Below are 26,679 nucleotides of genomic sequence, written 5' to 3'. Positions count from 1 at the left end.
TCTACAGATGGCTTGATTTTTCACCTTGGTTGTGGATGGGTAAAGCTAAGTCACCATTACTTAGGGCCTTCCCTCCAGTCAGCATGCCAAAGAACCACACTTTGGGGTCTCATTTCCCTAGCCTCAGTTCTGTAGTGCCCACACACAGCACAGTGGGCAGCCACAGAAAAGGCTACCAGCTGGATCTGAAGAAGTCCTAGGAAAATCTCAGAGGAGATATTCGAGTTGAAATTTAGTGGTTAAACACCAGTGATGAGTGTGACAGCGGGAAGCAGGCTGCTGTGTCCGGATTAGGAAATGTCAGAGAGCCTGGAGGCACAAGAGGAAAGGTTCAGGAGGACAGGAATCTGGGGAGGGAAAGGAAGGGTGGACAGGCAACCTGGGGAGGGAAAGGAAGGGTGGACAGGCAACCTGGGGAGGGAAAGCAAGGGTGGACAGGCAACAGGCAACCTGGGGAGGGAAAGGAAGGGTGGACATGAATCTGTGGCGGGAAGGTGCAGGTGGACAAGAATCTGGAGAGGGAAGGTGTGGATGGACGGGAATCTGGGGCGGGAAGATGAGGAAGGACAGGAATCTGGGGCTGCATGTGGTATGAGCTGGCTCCACAAGGAAATCCTCTTCTCTGGTATTCAGATGCCTCCCCAGGCCTGTGGGGATCTGTGCAGATGGTACCTTGTGACCTCAAGGACAGAGGTGTAAGATCACCAGATCTCCCTAGGCAACTTGGAACAGCCTCTCCCCTCAGAAAGACTTCACATGTATGCTGGCAGCATCTTCTGTTCAAAAAGGGTAATGCTTGGTGTTCATATCCCGGGTTTCTGTCTGGTCACTTTTGAGTTGTGACTAAAAAAACAAAATCCAAATGACTATCAGGCCTTGTGCCTAAACAGCCAGTGGCTGTGTCGTGGAATACAGGACGTAAGGATTGTTCAGTGGACCTACCTGCCCCAGCCCGTCTGTCTGTCTCTGTCACTTTGCTTTCTTATGTTTCTTCTGTCTCCTTCCCCCTTTCCCCATCTTTTGCTCCTTGGTGTGATCCTGAAAGACAGGCCTCTCCTTGTATAGGAGGCCCACAACATCCGGGATAGCACACTGTTTAAATGGTACTCAGTGAAAGAATGACCCTCTGTCCAGATTATCTTTGTAAACTTCATGACGTAGCCTTGCACTGGTATGGGAGATAGATATGCCCATCTCTGAGCTCTCTGGCCAATCATGGCTTCTTTGTACTAGACTAGTACTAGACATGCCAGTTTGCCTAGCTCATGGATCAAAGGGGGGTCCTCCACAAAACAAACTTAAGAGATAAAACCACAGTGGAAATGGATCTCGAAACAACTGGAGAACAAGAATATGCTGGAAAACATAGTTCCCCTTTGATGTGATCTAATCACACTGGTCAGTGTAAGCCAGATGACCTGCACTGGATCGTCAGAGCAATTATCAAGGCCTTTGCGGAGGGAGGAGGGGAGTAGAGAATAGCTACATGGTGAGAAGACAGATTTGCAGCAAGGTCTAGTCTTGACAGGTACCCCCTGCCCCTTAGTTTCTGTTTAAACGCCTTAAGAAAAGAGAGAATTGATTGCATTTAATTGCTTATAAAATGCTGAGAAGATATTTATTGCACAGTAGAAAAGGGTAAACACCTGCAAGATGAGGCCACTCACCCAAAATCAGAAGTAGAAATGGGGAATTGTCATTTTGCTTGTATTTAGGATTTAGCAATGAGACTGAAGCTAAGAGGAGGCTATTGACTAGGGACTGGTTGTTCATCGTACTGGCTGCACGTGGAGACTGGAGGGTCTCAGGACCAGGGTCAGGCAGCGCAGGCATACTTCACAGGCATAGGATGGGTACCACACTCTTAGAAGGACACACAAGAATGTTTTACTCCCCAGCGTTTATCAGTTATGAAGTATAGATATAGGTTACCTTCCCCCTCTGATCTTCATGCATGATTAAAAAATTGAAATGGGGCCATTAAGATGGCACAGCAGGTAAAGGCACTGACTGCCAAGCCTGACAACTTGAATTCAATCCCCAAAATGCACACAGTGGAAAAAGACAACCAGTTCCTCCCCATTGTCCTCTGACTTCCACATGTGTGCCGTGGTGCATGCATACACAAAGAAATAAATGCATAAGTAAAATGTAATAATAAAAATTTTGAAATGCTCTCCACACATAGCTGTTTCCTGTAACGATTTTGGAGAAGGATTAGTCAGTATTTGATGTAACAGAATGAATGTCAGGTGGAGAAGCCACCATGGTAATTCTCTTTAGGGCTGACTTTTAGAAGCTATGGAGCCATTGTGGGGATGGCTCTGCAGTGCTTGGCTGGCTAGAAACCATGGGAGGCTATAAACCTTCTCTTTTTCCCTGGGAACTGTCCCTTCTGCTGAGGCTATCCTAGCATATCGTAGGCTCATATATCGATTCTTTTGTTGCTTTTTGTTCTCTTACTAAAGCCTTGTGGACATTGCTTTTATGCATATGAAACCATGTTTGAAATATATATGCAACGTCATAAGCACATGCTCACAAATTCCACATTGTCAGTGAAAGTTAGGATGAAGTCATATTCAAGAGTTAGTGAGAAAGCCAGAAATAGAAGTGAGTTATCCTAACAGTGTATGCATGGCTTTATAAATTTCAGATCTCTTCATTAGTCACAAACAATGGCTGTTCTTATGAGCACTCACTGTTTGCCAGGTATTATGCTGAAGATTTTACATGCCTTATTTAATTCTCATAATTTAGTCCTTGAATGGTAGCCTGATTTGAAATAAACATTGATTGCACAGATGAAGAGAAGTAGTGGCAACAGCAGTCTATCCTATTCTCACCATGTTCCAGGTACTGTCAAAATAATCTTATTTGAAACCATTTTCTGTTAATATCTCAGAGAAAGCATTATATTTTGCCCACTGTCTTAGAACTTGTAAACACAAAACTAGGCATTAAACTTAAGCCAGTTGGATGTGAAGGCCATATGCCCATGTTGCATGTAAGTGTTTTGGCTGAAAGTTGGTGTTTGGTCAACTTTGCATCCATGTGTAGAAGCCAGGGGAAGGGTCTGTACCATGTCAGGTTCAATTAGCAATGTAAAGCAGCACCTCAGGAGAGAGAGAGAGAGAGAGAGAGAGAGAGAGAGAGGAGGGAGAGGAGAAGAGAGGAGAAGAGAGGAGAGGAGAGGAGAGGAGAGGAGAGGAGAGGAGAGGAGAGGAGAGAAGAGACGAGACGAGACGAGACGAGACGAGACGAGACATTGGTGCTATTTGTGGTCCTGATCTAGTAGGTGTCTGTCCCTTTAGGATGCATTGCCTGAAAAGCAGGGTTGTGAATTATAAGGCCAAACAGAGCAGACTCTATTAGCTATCTTTCAGGTTGGTCACAATAGGCCCTTCCAGACAAGGTGACTTTGACTTGGCTGTTCCAGAGCTTCTGTAGGTTCCACTTGCCATCAAGTAGGAAATGTTCATTGACTTCTGTCATTTACAATGAGACCACTTCTTGCAAGGAGATATGGTTAGACAGCTTTTGTAAATGCTACTCCAGGTCTCGAATTGTACTGCTCTTTTTAATGCTCCAGTCTTTTTGCTTTGCCTCTGGAACGGCCGTCTCTCTGCAGCTTGGTGGAGCTCAGGCACTCTGTGCTGCCCTCCTTTCCAGATGAGGAATGGGGACACCTCTCCTGAAAGCAGGGATCTTAAAGGGTTAACAGAGTTCTGAATATTCCGTATGTGTAAGAAACACATGCAGAGAATTGCAATATCAAGTAGAAGGTGAAAAGACTATCATATCAAAGACAAAACAGGAAGGTAAGCTGCATTCCAGAAAAGAAACGTGAAACTGGTAATTATAGGATCAAACGGCATAGTCTAGTAAAGCCTATGTGGCTTTTATGGTCATACAAAAAAAAAAAAAAAAACATTTTGAATGTCCAAGTCTCCTACAGGGGGTCCTTTACTGAGCCATTCCCTTGGCTCCTGGGTTCTTCTGAACTGGATTTGCCCTGGTTCTATGACAGCTCCCTGGGCATCCTGCATGGTGGGCCTGTCAGCATGGTGAGCCAGCATCCTGTGGTCCAGGCTCCATGCATCTCAGGCAGATGAAGGCAAGTGGGGAGGGCAGCATGAGCTTTGACAGATCTCCAATTTTCCTTCTAATTACAAGCGATTGTCGGAGGCAGACCTCATCGGGGCTTTTTTTGTGTGTGTGGACTAGTGACCCTCCCCATCTGAGTTCCCGCAGCTTTCTTCTCTGAGTGGTACTTGTGAACTCTGGGTTAAAAATTATACAAAGAATGACATATGTAGGACAAGGGTGCCAGCAATCATTGCTCTGCCCTGGGGACATACAGGACAATCTCTCATCAGAATGGATTAGCTGACATTCATGACCCTTGCCAGCACTAGACCAGCAATGAGAAGACAATTTAAAATAAGAAAAAAGTGGAAGGCAGAGGCAGGACCCATTCTTGACTTTTACAGATGATAACTGCTTTGAAAGTGCCTTCCAAAAGGGCAAAGCACAGGAAGCGGGATGTTCTGGAGACGTCAAATTCGCAAGGGGAGTGGATTTCAAAAGTTCTGTGCACCAGCACACAAACAGTACAAATTAAAATGAGCAAAAGAAAAAAAAAAGGCAATGCCCTTGTGTCTATCAGATAGCAAAGGCGTTTTGGGAGTGTGGAGGGGATTGATTGCATGTTCCTGGGGTTCAGTGTTGATGAACGGTTGGGTGACTGACACTCACATAGTGTTAGGGACACACATTGGTTCAAATTCTGACCCAGTGTTATCAGAAGGCCAAGAAAAGTGTGTACTTTTTTTTGACTCAATAAGTAATGTCATTTTCAGGAGTCTTGCTTAGGAAATAATCATAAAGGGGAAGAAAAAGAAGTGTTTATGCCAATGTTATTTTTATAGTTGCAAATTGGAAACAATCTAACTGTGTAGCCTTAAGGTATGAAACATTCTTGCAATAGGCATGGGAATAGTAATGCTGAAATAATGTAGCTATTAGAGAGATGGTCTCAAAAAACTCCTATGATGTAGGGAAAGCCTATTCAATTGAATGTATTTTTTGTGTGTGTGTGTTCACTTGTGTGTGCCATAGCCCATGTGCAGAAGTCAAAGGACAACTCACAGGAGCTGGCTCTCCCCTTCCATCTTGTGAGTTCCAGGGATGGAACTCAGGTCTTCAAGCTTGGGCGGAGCGTGCCTTTACCTGACATCTTGCCAGTCCAGAAAAGCGAATTCTCTTATTAAAGATGAATGTCTTATAGTTTGCTTCCCGATGTTTTTTTAATGTAAAAAGGAATGTGTTTAAATGTTAATAACGATTGCTTCATGGGTGGAATTTTCTTATAAATTCTGCTCCTCCCCTTTTAATAAAGTTTCTATGCCTGATTATTTTAATTCTCTTCAGCATTGATGTCAAAGGATTAATATTGGTCAGATGCTGATTACGTATCAGCACCAATTTATTAGTGCTGTTTGTTGTAGAGGCATTTTTGTTTCTGTGTTCATAAGTGGAGGATGACGCTGAAAGTGGCTTCCTTATGACTGTCAAGTGCCGAGCCCTAGCGGATGAGGTGGCTGTTAGTTAGGAGGGAGCCTAAGCCCCAGCCCTAGCGGATGAGGTGGCTGTTAGTTAGGCGGGGAGCCTAGGCCCCAGTCCCTGGCATCTACCTCAGTCCCCAGGCCTGGTCCGGACTTCAAATCCCAGCAGGCCAGTCCTGACCCCTCCCCGGGGTACTTAAGTGATCCCCCAAAATAAGAACACGTGGTCCCCCTTTCTTCCTCCCGAGGGTTGCATTCCTTTGTTGTCCTCATTGTGAAGGTGCTGTCCATCGCTCCTCCATTTTCTCATGCTATTATGTCATAGTCTTACAAATACTAACTTGATATCTGGAACATGGCCTTAAGAGATGGTGCTGGAGAGGTTAGAGAGATGGCCCAGGGTTTCAGAGCTCTTGCAGATGACCAAGTTCAGCTTCTAGTACCCATTGCAGGTGACTCACAATTGCCTGGAGCTCCGGCAATGGGGGAACTTGAGGCATCTGGCCTAAGTGGGCACCTGCTCTCATTCAAATCCCGCTCCCCCCATATACATAGCTAAAAACATCTTGAAAGAGCTTTGGAAAAAGAAATGGCACTAAAGGTGCCATGAAAATGTCAAAGAAATGCATATGTAATAGATGCTGAAAGCGCAGAATTTACAAGAAAAGGCTCACAAGAATGTAGTCAAGGAAACAAAGCCCAAGCCAGCAGATTCGCCACCACCCCACCCCCACATCAGAAGGTACCTTAATCATCAATCATCACCAGGGCTGAGGGGATTAGTCAATAACTGTAGAAAAGTGAGCGGTAGGTGTGAAAAAATGTGTTGAAATGACCTGACTTGAGGGCAATTTGAATGCATGGGGCAGGATTGTAAGCATATTGAGGCAGACTTTATCCAAAATTCCTAGGTTAGGATGATCTGGTTAAGCTGATTCTTTTGTTCCCAGGAACACATCCTCTTACATATGAAAGAGCCAGATGCAGTGGTGTGCATTTGTTTTGTTTGTTTAATTTATTTCTGTGTGTATAAGTGTTATGCTTTCATGTGTGTCTGTAAACCAAGTCCAATGCAGTAGTACCCTTGGGGGTTAGAAGCAGGCACTGGATTCTCTAAGACTGGAGTTACAGATGTTATGAGCCATCATGTGGGTGCTGGGTCCTCTAGAAGAGCAGACAGTGCTCTGTATTACTGAGTCATCTTTCCAGCCCCAATGGTACACATTCGTAATTGTTTCACTCCTACTGGAGATGGGAGGCAGACTTGGTGGATGGGAGGCAGACATGGGGGATGGGAAGGGATGGGAAGCAGACTGGAGATGGGAGGCAGACATGGGGGTGGGAGGCAGACATGGGGGATGGGAGGCAGACATAGGATAATCACCCACAACTCTTGAGCAAGTTTACTTGGATTTTGCAGAACAGCTGAAAGGAGAGGCCCTGCTTCAGCAAGGTGGACAGAGAGAACCAACTCCCAAAACTTGTCTATTCTCTATACTTGGACATGGCACTCATGGCCCCGTGCTCACCCATACATCATACACATAGACTACATTGAGTTTCCATCACTTCAGTCTGATCGAGTACCCTCGGGGAAACTAAAAGACAGCTGTTGTGCAGGTTGTCAAGGAGTGGGGAAAAGAACCCTTATGCATTGATGTTGTGTATGTAAATTAGTCTGTCCTCTAAGGAAATGATTGTGGAGGGTTTTCAAACCATTAAAAATAGAATTACCACTCTTAGATGTATGCTCCCACGAATCACTGTAAGTACACAATAGAGGTACCTACTCAACTACAGTTACTGCAGTGCTATCCCAATAGCCAAGTTAAAGAACCAGCCTAGGCTAAGGGTGTGTGTGTTTGTGTGTGTGCACATGCATGCATGCATGAGTGTGCTTAATTTAAACACAGAGTGGAATTTAATTCAGCTATTAGAAAGAATAAAATTATGTCCTACACAAGAAAATGGCTGGTGCCAGAGATTAACATATTAAGTAAAATAAGCCACTTTGAAAGACAAGCATGCTTTGTCTCCTGTGCCGAATGTAATTGGGGAAAAGGTAATTTTTAGGGACATAGAGGGGAGAAGGGAGAGGAGATAAGAAAGTGCAATAGAGGGCAATTGTGTTCCCAGTGCACCATGTAATGTATAGAAATACCAGGAAGCCCACTGAGTTGTGCAATTAATATACACTGCTAAAATATTTTTAAAAACTGGGCAGTGACATGTCAGGCACATGATGCTGAGAGACTTGTGACGCTTGGTGACGGTTGCCCTTTTACAGGGAAGATCATTGTATGACTTACAGCTTAGCAGCCCCACCCTCACGTGAGTTCTCAGTTTGAAAGATGAATTGAATCTTTCCAGTGTTGTGAAAACAGCACCGTCGGTTCCTGAATGATTGTGCTACAGCACAGAGACGATAGACTTGAAAACACTACAAATGTGCACGTCCACCCCCGCCCGCTTCTCCCTCTCAGCGTCACTGAATGCCACATCTGAAGATGTACAAAGCATTCTCAGGTACACAGTGTGCAAGAGAAGCCTTATGTTTACAGGAGGCTCTATCAGAACATTGCCTAAGATGATGAGCTCACTCAAATTATGGCTCCTTTATTAAGGCTTTGAATTTAGAGCAACTGCTTAGAAATGCCTGGCAGAATGCATGGTCCTCCAGTGTTTAAGTATTTTGCTGTTTGCAGTGCCTGGTTTGCTGTAGCAGTCAGTGGGTGTATGTATGCATGCTAGTATTGTTTAATGGGACATTCATTCTCAACTATTGGCTTTTATAAAGGCCAGTTATGCATATTTACATATCTTCTTGCTCTGGGACTGTTTCACTTTTTGTTAAATGGAGTTATTTGAGAATTAAAGTGCCTGTGTGCATATAAAAACTCAGTATTGTATCTAGAACTTAAACATGCTGCCAGGCAGGTTAGAATGAATGACCGCCCCTTATTACAACTATTACTATTTTCCCCTGTGTGGTAATCCCCCAAAAACTTGTTGAAATTCCTCTCATTCCCGACCTCACTACTTTCCAATATTCTTGGAAGTCTTCATTTCATCTGAGAGGCTGTGCCCTTCTTCAGATAGTGTTTTCTTTCTGACGGGAGCAAAGAGCAGGAGGCAACTGTTTGTGAGCCATTTCCTAGTGATCATGTTTAGAAAGCACACAACTCTGGGAGTGGCTGAATGTGAGGCCTGTGCTGGGTATGGATGAGGTTGGCCTGGGTCAGCATCTGGGCGTTGGCTGCTCCGAGAGAGACCCTCCAGAAGTGAGCACCCTCTCTCAGTGGCCATCCCAGGAACTTGTGCACCCTACTTCTGTGCCAGGCCAGGGGTAGATGCCAGGTGAGAGGACTGGCAAGGCACTGGGACCTCTTTCTGTGATTTTTCTTCCCTTTCTGTTCTGCACTTTCCCTTTGGCTGCCTGAGAACACAGGGTTCTGGTTGTTGATGGAAGAGTGCTCGTGGAACTGGGAAGTAATGCTGCCTGTGTTCTTTGGATTTCTCGTGACAGAACATGAAGATTTACTCCCCAGTCTCTCAGACACATACAACCTGGTCTGTTTTCCTCCATTATTCCTTTTGCCTGTCTACTATTTTGAAACTGAGGATGAAGAGGTACCACTGAGGAGACCAGTCTCCTGTGCAGCTGAGTGGATCATGTCCCTCCTTTAGGGCCAGTCCTTATATGGAAATCTAGGGTCACACACCACTTTCTCCCTAGTGGATGGACTGTGGCTGTGGTGTTTTGAATGAGAATGACCCTCATAGGCTCATAGGTTTGAACACTTGGTGTCCCCAGTTGATGAAACTGTTTGGGAAGGATTGGGGGGTGTGGCCCATTGGAGGAGATGTGTTACTGGGAGCGGGTTTTGAGGCTTTTCCAGTGTGTTTTTCTATGCCTCCTACTAGTGATGTGGAAGTGTCATATATCAATCTGTTGATTTCATTGGTTAATTAAATAAAAAAAACTGCTTGCCCTGATAGGTTAAAACATAGGTGGGAGGAGTAAACAGGAGGAAGAGGAAGTGAGGTAAGACTCCTCAGACAGACGCGAGATAGCTCTGCTCTCTGGAGCAGAGATGCCATGCTCCTGTCTTCTGAGAGACGCGAGATAGCTCTGCTCTCAGAGACACATGCGATGAAGCTCCGACTCAGGATGGACGTAGGCTAGAATCTTCCCGGTAAGCGCACCCTTGGGGGTGCTACACAGATGATTAGAAATGAGCTAGTCCAGGTGCCAGAGTTAGCCGAGAAGAGGCTAGATATAATGGGCAAGCAGTGTTTAAAAGAATACAATTTGTGTGTTGTTATTTTGGGCATGAGCTAGCAGGCAGCTGGGGTGCTGGGGACACAGCCCTGCCACTCTTATTTCAACACACTTGTGTACCGAAATGTGTCTCAGCTGTTCTGCCACCATGCCTTCATTCCGCCATCATGGATCCATAACTCTTTCTTCTCTAAATTGCCTTGGTCATGGTGTTTTATCACAGTAACAGAACAGTAACTAAGATAGTGTCAGCGGGAATCAAATCAACAGGTATTGGAAGGTTTGGTTAAAATAATAGCTCATTAGGCATTTCTTGACTGATGCTGCAAAAGCTTGAGCCACATAGGTAAGTAACTTTGGGTACTCCATAAGTGGCCTTCCCTCGCCTCTGCTTTTCCTCCTTTTCTGGTTCAGTATCTGCTTTCCATAGCACCAGTGCATCTAATTTCGAATTATTGTCCTTATCCCTTGGGTGATGTCAAAAGTCTTCTGTTGTACTGGAATTTCAGATGGGATGATTCAAGAGCAAAATAAACACAAACATATTTGATACTTATCTCATTTATTGCATGTCCTATTTGTTTTTGCTGGTTAAATTTGTACTTTGGGGGAAGAGCTTATCTACAGTACTCCTCAAGAGCTTGCAAGTGTGATGTGGACTTGGTCGTGAGTTCTGACATGTTGGGATCATGGCACTATTGTTTTGATCAGCATGTATCTCTCAATATATGCTTTTCAGAACTGTGTATCTGTCGTGTTGACAGAAAAAGGGGACACTAGGGATTTAAGACTAAATTGTGAAGTTAGACTCTTTATCACATCTGTGTGTGTGCGTGTGTTTAACTACATGAACACAGCAAGTTTCCTAGCTATCTGGGCCTTGGTTTTTACAGCTATAAAATGCAGGCAATAATTTACGTCTTCAGAGCCTGCTGTGATGTGAAATTCGACAGTCACAGCCTCCCTCTTACACCGTTTCAGTCTCTGCGGTCCTTGACTATTAGTGTACTAGGGCTGCAAATGTCACTGCTGTTAGCTGGTTTGTTCCTGAAGTTCAATAATTAAACAAACAAAAGATACATTTTAGAAAAAATACATAGGCCAGCATTATTGGTGAGTATTCAGGACCCATTGGCCTAAAGCCAAATCCTGGATTTTTTTTTTTCAGTTCTACAAGGAGTTGTTTTATGTTTGTGATAGTTAGAATAAACCAATAAATGCAGCATGACATGGAGAATAATCTCAAACTCGGACTTTGGTGTCAGCAAATGCTCCGATCAGGTTTCTCTCACATCCATCCATTTCTCTTTGTTTCTCTCTTGCTGCAGCAGTGGAGCTGTGTAGCCAGCGACAGAAATAGTCAGGCCCACAGACCTTAAAATACTTTCCCTCTGGCTCTTCCCTGGAAAAGCTTGCTGACTCTGATTCTTGGTAAATTAAAGACAGGGTTTGGTACAGTAACATGAGTCTGTTCGTCCTTTTACCACCAAACTAGCTTCTTTCCTGCTGGGTTCTTTACCCCTTTGCCTCAATTTTCTAATCTATATGTGTCATAGGATTGTTTTAAGGACCGAAAAAAAACTATGTTATGACTATGTATGGAAAAGAATCAAAATAACCTCTATGACAAAAGCTGCTGTTTGAAACCATTTTTACCATGTTTCTGAGAAAATTATTATGTGTATATATACATAAATATGGGAATATATGTGTGAACATATGTATGTATGGGAATATATGTAGAGAATATATGGTGGCATGCATGTGTGTATGCATAAGTATTTCCAGTTATATGTGTATATATACACACATGCATATATATGCACATATATAGTGTATCTCTAGTAACGTATGTACAGAGATTTATATGCATTTATATATATTTAAACTATATGTATACATATACATACATATTTAAACTAATACCATTGAAAGGAGATCCTGGGTGGTAGAATTATAAATGATATTTTTAATGTTATAAATCTGTGCCTTTAGGGGTTTTATGTTTTTTATTTTCAATTTTATACACTGAGCATATAATTTACAAGGTATTTCAAACTAATAAAATAGTACAAGCATCAGTAGCATAGAAGGAGCAGAATCAACCCAGTCTAACCGCGTTTAGGGCCAGTGTTGTGCTGAAAATAAAGAAGTTGACATACCAGTGTGTCTCGTGCAAACCTCTCCCGCTGCTTTGGGTGCCACCTGGAAATGGATAGACTGTTCTTTCCACACTGTTCTTGGCTCCACCAGGGACCTGGCATCCCCTGGGTCCTCTAGAGATTGCGTATAGGAATTTGTGACTTCTGAGAACACCCCAGAACTTCGGCTGCTGTAAGAACTGCGTGTCCAGGGGGAGCAACTGGCTTACTAGTTTCCCTGGTCACATTGCCCACAGCCAGTTCAACTTCTTAAGAACACACATCTAGGGCTTGCATGCAGGCTAGCCCCTCCCCACCGCCTTGGGGTTGGACCTTCGGTGTCTATTCTTGGTTGGCTTGTGGAGTGAACTGATGACAAGGAGCTGTCCAAAGAAGATAGTTTTCAGCAAAGGGACAGAGGTGGTTTGTAGGACACAGAGTACCAGATGCCGGCCTCTTTATTCAGCGTTGGACTTGGCACCCAGGTGCCAGAAGCACTTTGCCATCAGAAGCCACCCTGTTGTGGAGTCTCTAAGATTATGAAGCTAATACAACTCATCCTTTGTTCTCCAGGGTCTGGGCACACCAAATGTTCTCCAAAAGGCATCTCAACAGGTGTTCTTAAAAGCATGCACTTTACTTAGATTTCCTCAAGCTGTAGCACTCGGTGGAAAGGAAATACAAGATGGAAAATACAAGTCCCCACCAAAAAAAAACAAAAACAAAAAAAAAAAAACCAGAGATTAAAGAACAATCATGTGTTCCATCAGAGGAAAGCCAATTCACCATTGTTTGTATTGTAATAGGCTGACACTGGGCTTTTGTTCCAGGGTGAAGGAGACAGAGGCAGGCAACTTCACACCAATAATAGACAATGATAACATCAAAGGGGGAGCATCTCTTTCTTAATTCAAAATGGGTAATCTAGTTGATCTCTGTAACTCTATAGAATTTAAACTTCCTATGCCCATTTTATAGATGAGGTAAAAGAGGCCCCAATGAGTCTGAGTTGCCTAAGGCTATCATGGGAGATTTGGTATTTAAACCCAAGCCATCTGAAGCTAGAGTTCTGCACAGACAGTATTTCTGCAGACATTTTCATGGTTGAACACAGCTTGCCCCCCTTTTTTGTTTATCTTTTCTTTGGGAGCCACGTATCACTATGTAGCTCAGGCTTACCTCCAACTCAGGATCCTCCCTGCTCAGTCTCTCAAGTGCTGGCATCACAGTTGTATGTCCCTTCTGGCAGCTGAGTCTGCTCCCATGAAGCCTAGAGGGTACGAGAGAAATGCCTTCAAAGTCAGACTTCAGGCTGGCCTTGGAAGACATGAATCCCCCATGCTTTGAAAGCTTTAGTTTGGGATTTCACTAAATAAATCTGTGAAATGCCTGATGCAAAAGAACTAGCTGCTGGATCTGGTGGAAATGTGAATCCTGCAGGTGACTCAAGGTAATAATTAGGCAGGTATTGAGGTGAGAATCCACTTCTCCACTTAGACTTTTCTGCTTCTGTTTTTCAGTGTGACAAAAATGAAAGCATCCACGTGACTGTTCTCTGTGGCCAGGCCTCTCTGCTTAGGTGTCCTGGCGCTTGGAGGCCTGGCCTGTCTGCTGTAGCATGTCACACAGCACCATTTAATTCTAGGCACGCTTTCACCCACTCTTCCAGGTGATGTCCCCTGGGATGGGAAATGACTCCCTGTTGAGAGTCACATACTAGCCACTCTGCTGCTGGATGCTGGCAACGAGGACGGTCACTTCCATTGCCCTAGACATAGTCTCTCAGCTTTAGGTTCCTCCTCTACATTTAAAAGGGAAGGTGAATCCCTGTCCCGATGGTGGCCCAGTGGATGGAGTGAGAAGAGCAAAGCATGCAAATGGCAGGCCCTAACATACTCATGCTGGCTAGTTTAAGGCATGAACGGAGTCCCCTCCATTCTCCACATTGACATCTCAACTAGGGAATCTCTGCCATCCCATTGGCCTGTGTGGGACATTTTCTTGATTAATGATTGATGTGGGAGGACTGGGCCCACCATGAGTGGTGTCACCTCTGTGGTCCTGGGCTGTGTAAGAAAGCAGGTTGAGCCCTATGGGGCGGGGGGCAAGCCAGTAAGCAGCGTTCCTGCAGGGTCTCTGCTTCAGTTCTTCCCTATAAAGCAAATAAACCCTTTCCTTCCCACATTGCTTTAGTATCCCAGCTGGGGTACAGTGGTGTATCCCAGCAACAGAAAGCAAGCTAAGACCGTGCTATGACAGGTCTGCCTGATTTAACCATTCTTTCCCTCCATCCTCCCAAATTCAACCAATCTAATCATAGTTAGAATTTTTAGTTTCAGTTCATATATGTGTGATAAAACAAATATATTTATATGGATGGCAACTCTTGGGAATGAGAATGTTGGGCTTTTTCTTCATTATCTCCCTCTCTCCCTGCTCAGAGTTGATATATCCCTTTTCTTTTTCAAAGGCCACAGGAAAGTCTTTGATGCGCCTATTCAATGTGAACCATTACTTCATAGTCAATCAAGGCCAACTCCTTTGAAAACAGACTAGAAGTTGAGAAGGAAATCAGCTGAAATAGCAGCTCCCGGGACTTTTTGATAAAAGAAGGAACTTTCAGGCAAAACTAGCAAACAGTGGGAGTTCAGTGCCGGGCCAGGGGTAGAATGGCCTTTCTCGGGGAATGGCAAAGCCTAGAAAGGCACTGATCTGGAACAGTCAGGAGTAAGGCTTCTTTGGGAAGCATTCCAAACCTTGTGCTTTCACCCTTGAATAATCTGCCAGCCTCCCTCTGGACCCACACTCCTAAGAATGGTTCTGGGACAATCCGAGAGTCTTATCCTTCGCCTCCCTTTGGTTCTACCTGTGACCCTTTCTCCTTGTCTCCACATCATGAAAAAGAACCTGAGAGATGGTTGCTGAGTTTTGACACTCAAGACCTTGGAAATGCAGAAAGAAAAGAGAAACAGTCATCTCATTCTGCCAACTTTGACATTGTATGCTTTCAATGTGACTACATTACTAGAGACAGAACCAAGCTGGGGTCACGGGTCTGTGGCTGCTGGATCACACTGCATTGTTTGGAGAGGACTCAAAGCTTCCAGGAAACCTATCACACACACACACACACACACACACACACACACACACACACACACTCGCGCGCGCGCGCACGCCTGGTAGAGGGGACACACACACACGCCTGGTAGAGGGGAGACAGAAACTATGAATGGACAAAAATCACTCCTGATCCAGTTCAGACCGTGTGTTCTATCCTGATACCTCCCCTCCAATGGAAGGCAAAAATGCTAACATAGCCATTGAAATGATGGCCTGAGATCTTTCAGACTTGTCCTTCGCACAATGCCCTGTGCTACAGAGCTACAGCCTGTTGATAAGTTGATGTTATTGCCACTGTCCTCTGTGCCACCTCTGACCTAGAAACCTCAGGCTTTTCTCTCACTGTTTCCAACCTACTCACTAATTCTGGACAACCCCAAGTGTTTTTTTGTTTGTTTGCTTGTTTGTTTCTAACAGTTCCCTCCCTGCTTCCCGTTTTGGCCTTCCAATTCATTCCAGCCGCAGCATCTTCACTGATCTGGCTCCCTACTTTCTGCCCTTTCTCCAAGCGGCAGCTGGAGCTATCTTCAAATGTGCACTGTGTGTCATTTCCTTACTTAAAACCCTTTCTTCACCGGAGATAAAGCTAACTCTTTGCCATCATGTGCACAACCCTGCTCTGTCTAAAATGGCAGGCATTGTCCAATACCACTTTCTGCCCTGCCTACTGTGTTTGAGTTCCAGTGATCTCTGATCACCCTGGGATGGATTTTTCTCTCCCTTGGAATCTTTGCAAAGGGCTCCCCTAGCAGGTTTTCTTTTGGGCCACCAACCAGCTCCCAAATCACGACACAGAACTTCTTATTAGTTATGAATGCTTAATCTTAGCTTATGCTTGTTTCTAGCTAGCGCCTATAACTTAGTTTAACCTGTTTCTCTTTATCTGTGCTTTGCCTCAGGGCTTTTTACCCTTCATTTTGTGTGACCTACTTTTCCTGCTTTCTGCCTGTCTGGCTGACTGGCCTCTCCCTTTCTTTCTCTCTTGTTCTCGCCTCTTCCCGAGAGCCTAGATTCCTCCTCCTTCTTATTCTCTCTGCTCGCCAGTCTCACCTATCCCTCTGCTGCATAGCTATTGGTCACTCAGCTTTTTACTAGACCAATCAGGTTCTTTAGGTAAGCAAAACAACACATCTTTACATCATTAAGCAAATGCAGCATAAACACATGTAACATGTCTTTACATAGTTAAAGTAATGTTCTGCAAGAGCCTACTTCTGTAAATTTCAGGCTCTTCTAAGATCCACTTCTCACTTAGGGCTTCAACTGTTTTTACTTCTTTAAGGAGGCCTTAGCTGCAGATACCCCTATGAAGCCTTTATCTTATTGTATGTCATGTTTATTCATAACATGGTGTGTTTTGTGATGGTTCCCTTGTATTTTGTCACATTCTCTTTCTGTCACATGAGGAAGCATTGTTGGTTTATTCACCAGCCTGCCCATAGCTTCTGCTTCCGTGCTTTTTGTATGCTTATGGCTTAAAAGGTTGGATGAATGAAACGTGAACAGGTGGATGGGCTTATTTTTCTCTTGTCCACAGATACTTGGATAATAACTCCTGTGACAGGACCTAGCAGAGCCCCCAAGAGGAGCAGGAACAGAGTACTAATGACCATACATAGATGTATTTTAATTTTTCCAGAAATACTGGATGGGTTTTACTTTTTAGACACAGTTCTGTAATTGTATAATTTTTTTTCCATGTTGACTGCTACAAAATTAGAGCCAAATTTGTGGCCCATACGTCTTTTGGGTAGGCAATTCAGCCCCATTCTTGGATCTGTTTCATGTCCCTGTCCTCATTTTTCTTCTCCTTTTGTTCCTATTTTAAATTTATGCCATCTTATATTTCATATGTCCTTGTAGCTGCTTTAAGTTCCCTCTAAAGCAAGACAGAGTGTCAATCAAGCAATATGTGAACATGTGAAGCAAAAAGCCCCTGAAGTATAAAGCGAGTGCCTCCTGCCTCACGGAGGGAGCAGTGCCCACATGAGTTCTGGAAGCCCCAGGGAGCAGGTGGAGGGATAAGAGACATCTCTAGAGAGGCCACGCCTCCTCGGGCGCAGGAAATACGCCATCAACTGAGATTATTTAAGAAGAGCTTAATTTTGGTAACTGGTTATTTTGCTTGTTTGGGCTGCATACCGAGGCTCTAGATGTCACGCTGGGTTTTCCCACTATCTCCTTCCTCTAGAAGCACCATATAATTTTCAAAATAATCGGGAGTCACCCATTCTGCCATCTGACATATACATATATATATATATTCTAAATGTAAGCCTTCATCCCCTGCACTACACGGGAGTAGAGGAATCTTAGTGATGTATTCCTAGGGCCTAGAGCAGTAACTAGCACACTAGTTCTCCATGATTTTTGTTGAATTAATGAATGAGGCCATCTGTCCTCTCGTGTGAGAATGACTTGCATTTCTTATTGTCCTTTAGCCTGATGTCCTGTCTGTTTTATAAGATACCCTGTAAAGTGTTAATTGCTTTGACAAAACTGGGGCTGATTCCTCCCAAAGGCAACTGTTTGTGACTGTGCAGTTTTCTCCACGTAAATCCAGCACAGCTCTTCAGTAACCTCTCTCCTCTCCTTGAGCCTCCTAGATCCATCTGGAAATCATTCTAACAACCCTTCTATAAAATAGATTACTGCTTTCCTTTTTAATAGGACTCTGGATCCCCAGAGCCCACAGCCAGCATTGAGATGGATTCCTTATCTCTCCTGCTTCATTAAGAATGTGCACATATTTGGTTGCCAAAGCTACAGTCCTCCACAGTGCAGCTTGTTGCAACAAAGGAAAGTGTTTGCCAAATGACTTGTCAGCATATGTTCCAGAACTGCACAGGCATACTGTATGTAACTGGAAAATACTGATCCCAGTTAGTTAGAGATTAAAGACCAGGAAAGAAAGACTCTAGCATTATTTAAAGGCACCTAGAAGTCTCGGATAAAAACACAAGGGTTTGGTGGTGTGGAAAGAGAAAGGTAGGGGAGAGAATAGAAAAAATAAGCAGGCTAGAGGCAGCACAATAAAATTCTGGAACCACATAAACAGGGTTCAGCTCTCAGGTGCTGATGGTGCATCTTGCCCATCCCCAGTGTCCTTGCTGGTATTCACTAGCCTGTGCAAGCCCACTGGTGGCTGTATCAGGTCTGTGGAACAGAAGCATCTTTGGACTTTCTAAGGTGGACCTGGCTATAGCAAAACAATCCTCCTGCCTGCTGAGCCCCTAGATGGGCTGGGGAGTCAGAGGCACTGGTGCTTGGCAAGGGGAATTCTGAGTCCTGTGGTTGTCGGCCACGTGTGCACTTAGCAGCTGGCCATTCCGGCAGCCTCTGGGGTAAACGTGTTAGTAAGCCTGGCCTCTTCGCTGCAGCAGAGGAGTGTCTGACTTCTTGATGTTCTCCAGACAGTTTCCTAATTAGGAAACTCTGGCAGATCTCACAGAATAAACCAAACATGACTCACAGTACAGGCAGAGCTCTCATCTGTATGTTCAATGATGAAGCCCACAGCACCAGGGCAATCAATGGCATGGGAGCACCGCTTAGACTCGTCACTCGTGGAAACAGTGAGCAGCGTGCAGGTTTGTTTTCATTAAAAGGACAATTTCTCATCGTAAAACCATATATTGATCTAGTCAAAGGCTTGCTTCGGCTGGTGTTCCTTGGGGTGATGTCAACAAGTCAGTGTAAGTGTTTACAGGACAGACAGGGGTATCCTCTCAGGACAGAGGGCTTCTGCTAATTGCGTTTGTGTTGTCCTGGCAGAGGTATCTCACTGTGTGCCGCTTCTAATTGAATAAACTCAAGAATTTACAATTGGGAGATCATGGCAGGGTTTTACAGTTTGATGGTTGTGGCTATGAGAAAACCTGTCTGAGAACGAAGATACTCGAATCACAGAAAAAATGGGGAACTAAAGTACTTGTATCTCTCACACACACAGGGGCTGCTGGCTTCAGCTGCCTCTGCTTTACATTATGTCTGAACTAACAGTTTTCTGTGGATGGAAAGCAGCCTCCCCCCAGTCCCCGCCCCGTCCCCCAGTCATGTCAACAGGAAGAGTTTTTACATTAAAAAGAGATTCCTCAGGAAATGAAGAGAATATGGAGTTTGGCTGAAAAATTCCAAATGGTTTTTGAGTCAAGTGATTTTTGTCTTTCTGTCTAGTTGGCAAGGTGACCTCCCCCACAGCCCCACTCAAGCTGAGAGGAAGTCCATGCTGAGGACATGTAAGGCAGCCAGCAGCAACAGGGGCACCAGAAAAGCCATTGCGAGCATGAAATGTGGTTCATTATCAACCCAGGTGGACATCTTGGGCAATCGGCTGTGCAGTTCTAGCAGATGTGATGAGCAGCAAGCGCTTTGCTATGGTTAGCGTCCCAACTCTCTTTGGCTAGCATTTGATTACAGTGGTGCAGGTTCTTTTAAAGTGTCTTAAACACACACACACACACACACACACAAGGACAGAGTGCTGCCTACAGATTATGTTTTCATCATGTTACATGAGAGGAATGTTATGTTTTCTGCAAACGATCTGTGAACACTAATAAGGCATTGTTCTAACCTGTAGCAGCTTCTTCCCTTAGGGAATCATGTACTTGTGGAGGATAACCCAGATCTACTCTGGATTTTCATATTCTCTTTCTCCATCCCCTTCAAGTCCTGCTTTGAATTTGGGGACAGCCTGGACTACATAGCAAGACGGTGTCTCCATACAACAGACTAAGCTAGTCTTCCCAGTGTTGTCCCGTAGGTATGTGAATACCTGTGCCATCATGTCTTCTGGGGATGAACACATTATCATTTTAGTAGTTAGGTGTAGAAGAAGACTGGATACAAGGTCTCCAGGCTGCCATACTCTGAGGATCTAAGTATCAGAGTTGGATGTGATGTAAATAAAATCTTCGTGGGCTTCTTGAGGCTTTAAAGATGCTAAGCGGGACTTAGAAGACTTTCAGGGACAAAAGACTCAGGTCCTACACAGACTACTATATAATATCACCCTAAAGCAAAGCAAGCTTCATCAACCCATAGGTACTGAGCCAAATCGAACTTGTGCATGCACACGTGTGTAGAGGTCAAAGGGCGACTTCAGATGTTGTTTCCCAGGTGCTATCTGCCCTGTTTTTAGGCTATGCTGGCAGGGCAGTGAATGCCTGTTTCCACCTGCTCTGGGATTATGCGTGTGGACAACTAAGCCTGATTTTTTTTTAATGTGAGTTCTGGGGATCAAACTTTGGTCCTCATGTATATGATGCAAGCACTTTGTTGACTGAGCTATCAGCCAAGTCCCTCACTGCTCTCTGTTTTTTTTCTAAGTAAAATTTTATGGGAATATTCCATATGGTTTGCTGCTGCTTCTGTGTTGTAGCAGTAAAGTTGAGTAGTTATGACAAAGACCATATGACCTACAAAGCCAAAAAATAAAATAAAATAAAATCACTGTCAGGTCTCTTGTAGACTTTCCAATGCTTGATCTAAAGCACTGGTTCTCAACCTGTGGGTCGAGCCCCTTTGGCAAACCTCTCTCTCCAAAAATATTTACATTAGAATTCATAACAATAATAGCAAAATTGCAATTATGAAGTAGCAATGAAAATAATTTATGGTTGGAGGTCACCACAACATGAGGAACTGTATTAAAGGGTCACAGCATTAGGAAGGCTGAGAACCACTGCTCTAAAGGAATGATGTTTAACTTGCCACAGTTTTCCAGGAACGTTCACTGATGATGGCCTTTAGTAATAGGAATTCGCTGAGGTTACGTGCAGAATGGTTGCCTGTGTGTATATGCATGCCTGCATGAGATTTTCTCGAGAGGGTCTTGGATTCTAGCAGTCCTCCCAGGGTGTCTGTGATCCTAAGACAAAGATATGCATGTTTTACCTTGAAAAGATATTCATGTTTTACCCCCATTTGCACTCCTGACCTCTGCTTTCTGTTAGAGCCAGCTTGTATCATAAGTGTTTTTAGTATCCTGTTAAGTAATTGGTTGTAAACTTGAATTAAATCTGAAGCATTGCATCCCCGGTCTACCATGGAAGTGTTTGCTTCCACAAGTATAGTGTACCATCAAATGGGGGTTAGGGTAGGGTGGGTGAGGCTCAAATTTGGGTCTGCCATGCCAATTTCAGAAGCCAAGATTATTCACTTTTAAGACTTGGCTTTAAAAAAAATTCTATTCTGGGCAACTTCATGCTCCCTAGAATGTGGAGCCTCTTTCCAAAAGTCCCCAGAAAGAATGTCATAATGTTGGTGCTCAACAATGTGTCACCTCCCCACACACCCATTTCCACCTCATCTCACTTCCTGAAATTTCTTCCTTTACCGATGGTCCTCAGTCCAGGCCGTCACTGGCATCATCTGGAAAACTTCTCCAAATGCAAGTTCCCAGTGACCAAGCCCTGCTACATCCAGACTTCTGCCGGGGCATAGCCAGGGAATCTGTTTATTTTATTAATCAATGTAAGCAGCTGTGTTCTGGTCAGCCAAGCACAAGAACAGCTATTCCAGGTAGCAGGAACTCTCGACCAAGTAAGGTGGCCATTGTGAGTGAGGTCTGTGCACTGCTGCTGGGAGAACTGACTGCCTAAACTCAAGTGACCTGCCCATTTGCAGAAACAGGCAGCATGTTCCCTGTGTGCTCTGGGTTTCCTGTCCACAGGGAGCCAACTGTTTGTGGGTGGTCCTAGGCTCACAGGAGGGCTCCCTTCTGCCACAGCCCTGGGAACAGGCTGAGATGCATTTGGTTCTTAGGGAGGAAGAGTAGGGTGGGGGTGGCTAGTCCGGGAGCAGGGGAATTAGGAAGTCATTTGGAACACCAAGTAGAGTGGGAGGAAAAATTAGCGCCCCCCCCAAGTAGGCCTTATTATAAAGTCTTTACTAATATTTTCATTTAACTCACAAGAGTCATGAAACTTTGGCATGATAAAAAACAATTTATGGTCTTTTATTTCATCGTTTGTGGACAGTAACTCTGGTGTTCAAACGAATGGCCGCCTCCAGATCCTGGGCTATTTATACATTGTCAGCTGGAGTTGAGATCTTTGTAAGTCTAAAACACAAACCAACTCTGACTGTGAGGGGCTGGTTGCAGGTCTAAAGTGGCTGCAGAACAAAGCGGTACATTTGTAGATACTGGACAAGAAATCTGTATACAACTGAAATTAGAGCAAGGCGCTGTGTCTGTTTATGTGCATGCATGCACACTAGTCTGCCCTGGGTCTTTTGCCTGAGGGAGGTGGTGGGTGTTGGAGCAATTAACCTTATTTTTTTCTTTTAACTAGAAGTTTAGAACATTTAAAGTTTAGAAAGTGCACAAGGAACAGATGTATTTATGTTAAACTTGATATTTGAAAGTTTTCTCCCCCCTCCCACCCAGTGCAAACACAGCTAACTCTCACCTTAAAGGGACTAAGTGTTTGTTTTGGAGCCACATGTGAGTGGCCATGCCCCTGGAACAAAGATTCAGATGACCCCAAATACCATGTTCACTATGGAGGTGTTGACATGAGACTTTATTAATTACAGAACAAAGAAATTCATAAATCAAGACATTCACCAGTTACATTCATGGAGACCACATGTTGTATGTTGACATTCTTAGCTTTGGAATCAATGTAGCTCAGAGCTGAAGAGATGGTTCAGTAATTAAGAGGACTCGCTGCACTTCCAGAAGACCTAGGTTCAGTTCCTACAACCCACATGGCAGCTCACAACCAACCATTTGGAACTCTAGTTCCAGGGGATCCAATGCCCTCTTTTAGCCCCTGTGGGCACTAGGCACCAATGTGGTACACACACACACACACACACACACACACTCACACACACACGCAAAACACCCATACACATAAAGAAATACATTTTAAAGGTTTTAATGTTTTAATAGTCCCAAGGATGTTAGGGTGGATAGTGGATGTCTTTCAGGGGCGCCCTTGTAAGGACTCAGGGAAAATGGGTTCTAGTGGCTTGCATTTTAACTCTCCACAATCATGAAGTTCAGTCATTTGTTTAAACTATTTAATACAAGTATGCATCCTCCCCCTGTTCCCAGGAGAACTTCAGTTTATACTCCACAGCAATATGAGTCCTACATGTAGCTTTCTGCCTGGCTTTTGCTGGTAAATTGTGATGCCCTCGAAATCTCCAGGGCACGTGGAAATGTTATTTTTAGCATTTTGCTAAAGTACTTGACTCCTGGGTTAACTCATGCAGGAGGGATATAATAAATGAGATGTAAATTACCCATAGCATCTCAGCTAATTGAATTTTTAATTGGACAAGCCCTTCTCACGTTCAAACTTCTCTGAATCCTCTGCTGTTCGAACCCAACCGGTAAGTAAGTTTGGATTCTGATGCAATCTCGTGTTCTGTTAGTGTGTGGATTTAAGAAGGGGCGGCAGATGGAGGTAGGCTAATTAAAATGAAAGCTCTAATTAGCCGTGGAGAAAGAGAACAATTCGGCGATGCGCTCGTACAACACGAACAGTCATTTCTTTCTCTGCCATCTTCCCCAGACTAAGTTGTTTTTTAAAGACCAAGACACGAGCCCCTTCCCCCTGTGAGTATTTCCATCTCCTCAAAGAGGACTCTCAAAGCAGACACTACTCCATGGCAAAGCTGGTTCAGAAGCTGGTAGCTCTGTTACTCACGACCTTCCTGGAGGGGCTTCGCTGCCCTGCTGCCCTCATCTTCATTCCTCCAAAACAAAGCAAGACCCATATTTTACTCTGTAGCAGTAGACAGATACAAAAGTGGGACTGGGTCAAAAATGAACCCCAAACTTTGGCTTCAGTCATCCCAACTGCCCTCAGACTGGGAAGATTATGGGAGTGGTCCTCAACACCCTAGTGTTTCCATCAACTTTACTGAGATGTAATTAACCTTTAAAGGCCATTAGTGTGAACTGGATGGCTCATTGATTTTTAGCAGGATCATTTAACCATAGTCACTCTTTGGGGGGCTTTTTCTTCACCTGTAGAAAGGTGAAAAGGGATCCGTCATCCTTTGGCAGTAACCACCTCCATCCCCCTTCTGCCTGTCCTCCCCGGTTCTTGGTGATCCCCAGTCTAGTTTCTGCCTTTACGGACTTGACTGTTCTGGACATTTTGTATAAATTGAATTATTATGTGGTCAGCTTTCCCTGGCTTCTTTCAAAATGTAGCATAATTGTTAAGGTTCATTCATATGTGTGCTAGTTAGTTTTTGTAAACTTGAGACAAATTAAAGTCCTCTAGGAAGAGGAACCTCAGCTGAGGAATTGCTGTGTGTGTGTATGTGTGTGTAGGGGGGGATATGTTCTTGACCAATGATTGATGCATTTGCTTTCTTATATAACAGAAGACCAACTGTGTGTGTGTGTGTGTGTGTGTGTGTGTGTGTGTGTGTAAGATCAGAAGACATCCTTACAAGATCTCTTGATGTCCAGTGTTATATATACAAGCTAGCAGGCCTGTAAGTGTAATACGAGAGCATGAACAATAAAAAACCAGAGACAGATATTGGGGTTCCACCCGATGGTCAGAAAATCAAAACAGTCAGCCATTGGATCTTACCTCTACTTCAGTCTGAAATGATAATCCTGTCTCCAGGAATCTCAAAATGAGACTCTTAATTTCAGGATTGTGGGTTTGAGCCCCACATTGGGCGCTATATGTAAGCATCTAGAGTTCTCATGTCCCTGCCTTCCATCCTGCCACAGGAACAAGAAATATGCTGCTGCATCTTCCTTTACATAGCAAGGCATCTAAACTTAGCCTCTGCTGTTTCCCTGGCACCGTCCCTCCATACATTTTTTCTTTAAGAAAAGATTTATTTTATATTCATGAATGTTTTGCATGCATGCATGTATGTATGTGCTCCATGTGAGTACCCAGTTCACATGGAGATCAGAAGAACGCATTAGATCCCTGGAACTGGAGTTACAGGTGGTTGTGAGCCACTGTGTGGGTGCTGGGAACTGAACCCAGGAGCACTACAAGAATAACAAATGCTCTAACCCACTGAGCCATCTCTCTAGCCCCCACATACTTTGTACCCTCTCAGGAGAAAATATTTGAACATAGACTGCCAATCAATGCATATTTACTCATCAATAAATGATACACATATAGTATAATTATCTAAATCAAGTAGTACTTGCTTTGCATAGTAGGGTGAGACCATGAACATAACCACAAAAGCCAGAATTTTACAAAACAATCCTAATAAGCAGTGAGAGAAATTTTAATTGTAATGTGACCTTTAAAATACTTTGCAAACCATTAAAAAATTCTCTTATTGTTGGTTATATTTGCATAGGAAAATAAGAAAAATGGTAAAGCTAATGTTTGTATAGTGCACTTAAAATTAAAATAAGAAACATGGAAAATTAAAGTATTTTATTTCCTTATAAAATCTTATCAAGAAGAGTTTGTGATAATCTTTTTTCTCCTGTCACATGACTACAATTTAAAGCAGGCATGTTTTCTTTAACTTGACCAATTGTCATATTTCACTTAAGTTAGGGAATTAGTATCTAATACTCTTGTGGTTTCAGTATCTTGAAATACATCTGAGAGATTGCTTAAGGTTGAGCTTTTCGTTTGTCAGTTCCGCTGGGACAAATTCATCCTTTCTGTCAAAACCACTTTCCTGTTTTATATGGACAAGGTAGCATGTATTAAATTCCTCTGACAGTGTAACTGGGTTTTCTTGACTCTGTGGTCAGCTCTTTCTTTCATAATTCCATTTACATTCTATTTTAATTTCACTCCCACAGTTATTGCCTTTTGGTTTGGAATTGCATTTCCAATTTTGGTGGCCACTTGACTCAATTTTGGAAAAGGTCAAATATTGTTTCATGGCAGATGAGGAGGCGGCGCAGCATGCAGTTCACTATCTGAAAGTGAAATGAGTAATAGCTATGCAGTGACCAATCACTGGCAGACTTTGAAATGGATGTGCTGGTCATTGACTGCCATGTGTGTTGGTTATGTGCATAGTGATTTGAGGCCTGAAGCAGCAAATGGTTCAGTGAATGCATGGAACCTGAAATTTGTATAGACTTGAGCTATTAAGTAGAAATTGCCTTTACACTAAAACAAGTTATGTAAAATCCATACTTTAAACATTCACCTTGATTATTTTTATTTTTATAATCAAATTATCATTACTACTTGTTACTGTTTTTATTTTATAGTACAATAGTCTAGAGCTTGTCTCAGATGTAGGACATGTACCCATGTGATCATTTTTTTTTGTTTTCATAACTTGCATAATTACAGTTATACTCTATGGTTTTGGTTTGAAAGAAAATGACCCTCCCAAAGGGAGTAGTGATAATAGGAGGTGTAGTCTTGTTAGGGTAGGTAATGATCTGGTTGTAGGAAGTATACCACCATGGTGGTGGGCTTTGAGGTCTCATATATGCTTAAGCCACACCCAGTGAAACAGTCTACTTCCTTTGCCTGTAAGATGTAGAACCCTCAGCGACTGTTCCACCACCATGTCTGACTGTACACCACCATGCTTCAACATGATAATGAACTGAACCTCTGAAATTGTAAGCTGC

General features: G+C 43.6%; 1 protein-coding gene across 3 annotated transcripts in view; it reads left to right on the top strand.

Annotated features, from left to right (window-relative positions):
* Prickle2 (prickle planar cell polarity protein 2) overlaps positions 1-26,679 on the top strand; it is a 327,904-nt gene that overhangs the window by 79,654 nt on the left and 221,571 nt on the right. Inside the window, exon 1 of one of the 3 annotated variants that reach the window (XM_050160241.1) lies at positions 18,593-18,703. The exons of the other annotated variants lie outside the window; for them this stretch is intronic. The gene's annotated coding sequence lies outside the window, so the exon portion shown is untranslated. Of the gene's footprint in view, positions 1-18,592; positions 18,704-26,679 lie in introns of those variants that run through there. 3 annotated transcript variants of the gene reach the window in all.

Source organism: Alexandromys fortis, unplaced genomic scaffold, assembly GCF_014885135.2.
Source record: "Alexandromys fortis isolate MF-2015 unplaced genomic scaffold, M_Fortis_MF-2015_v1.1 scaffold_111, whole genome shotgun sequence".
Classification (NCBI taxonomy): Eukaryota; Metazoa; Chordata; class Mammalia; order Rodentia; family Cricetidae; genus Alexandromys; species Alexandromys fortis.
The sequence above is the reverse complement of the archived record's forward strand: the minus strand, read 5'-3'. Positions and strand labels throughout refer to the sequence as shown.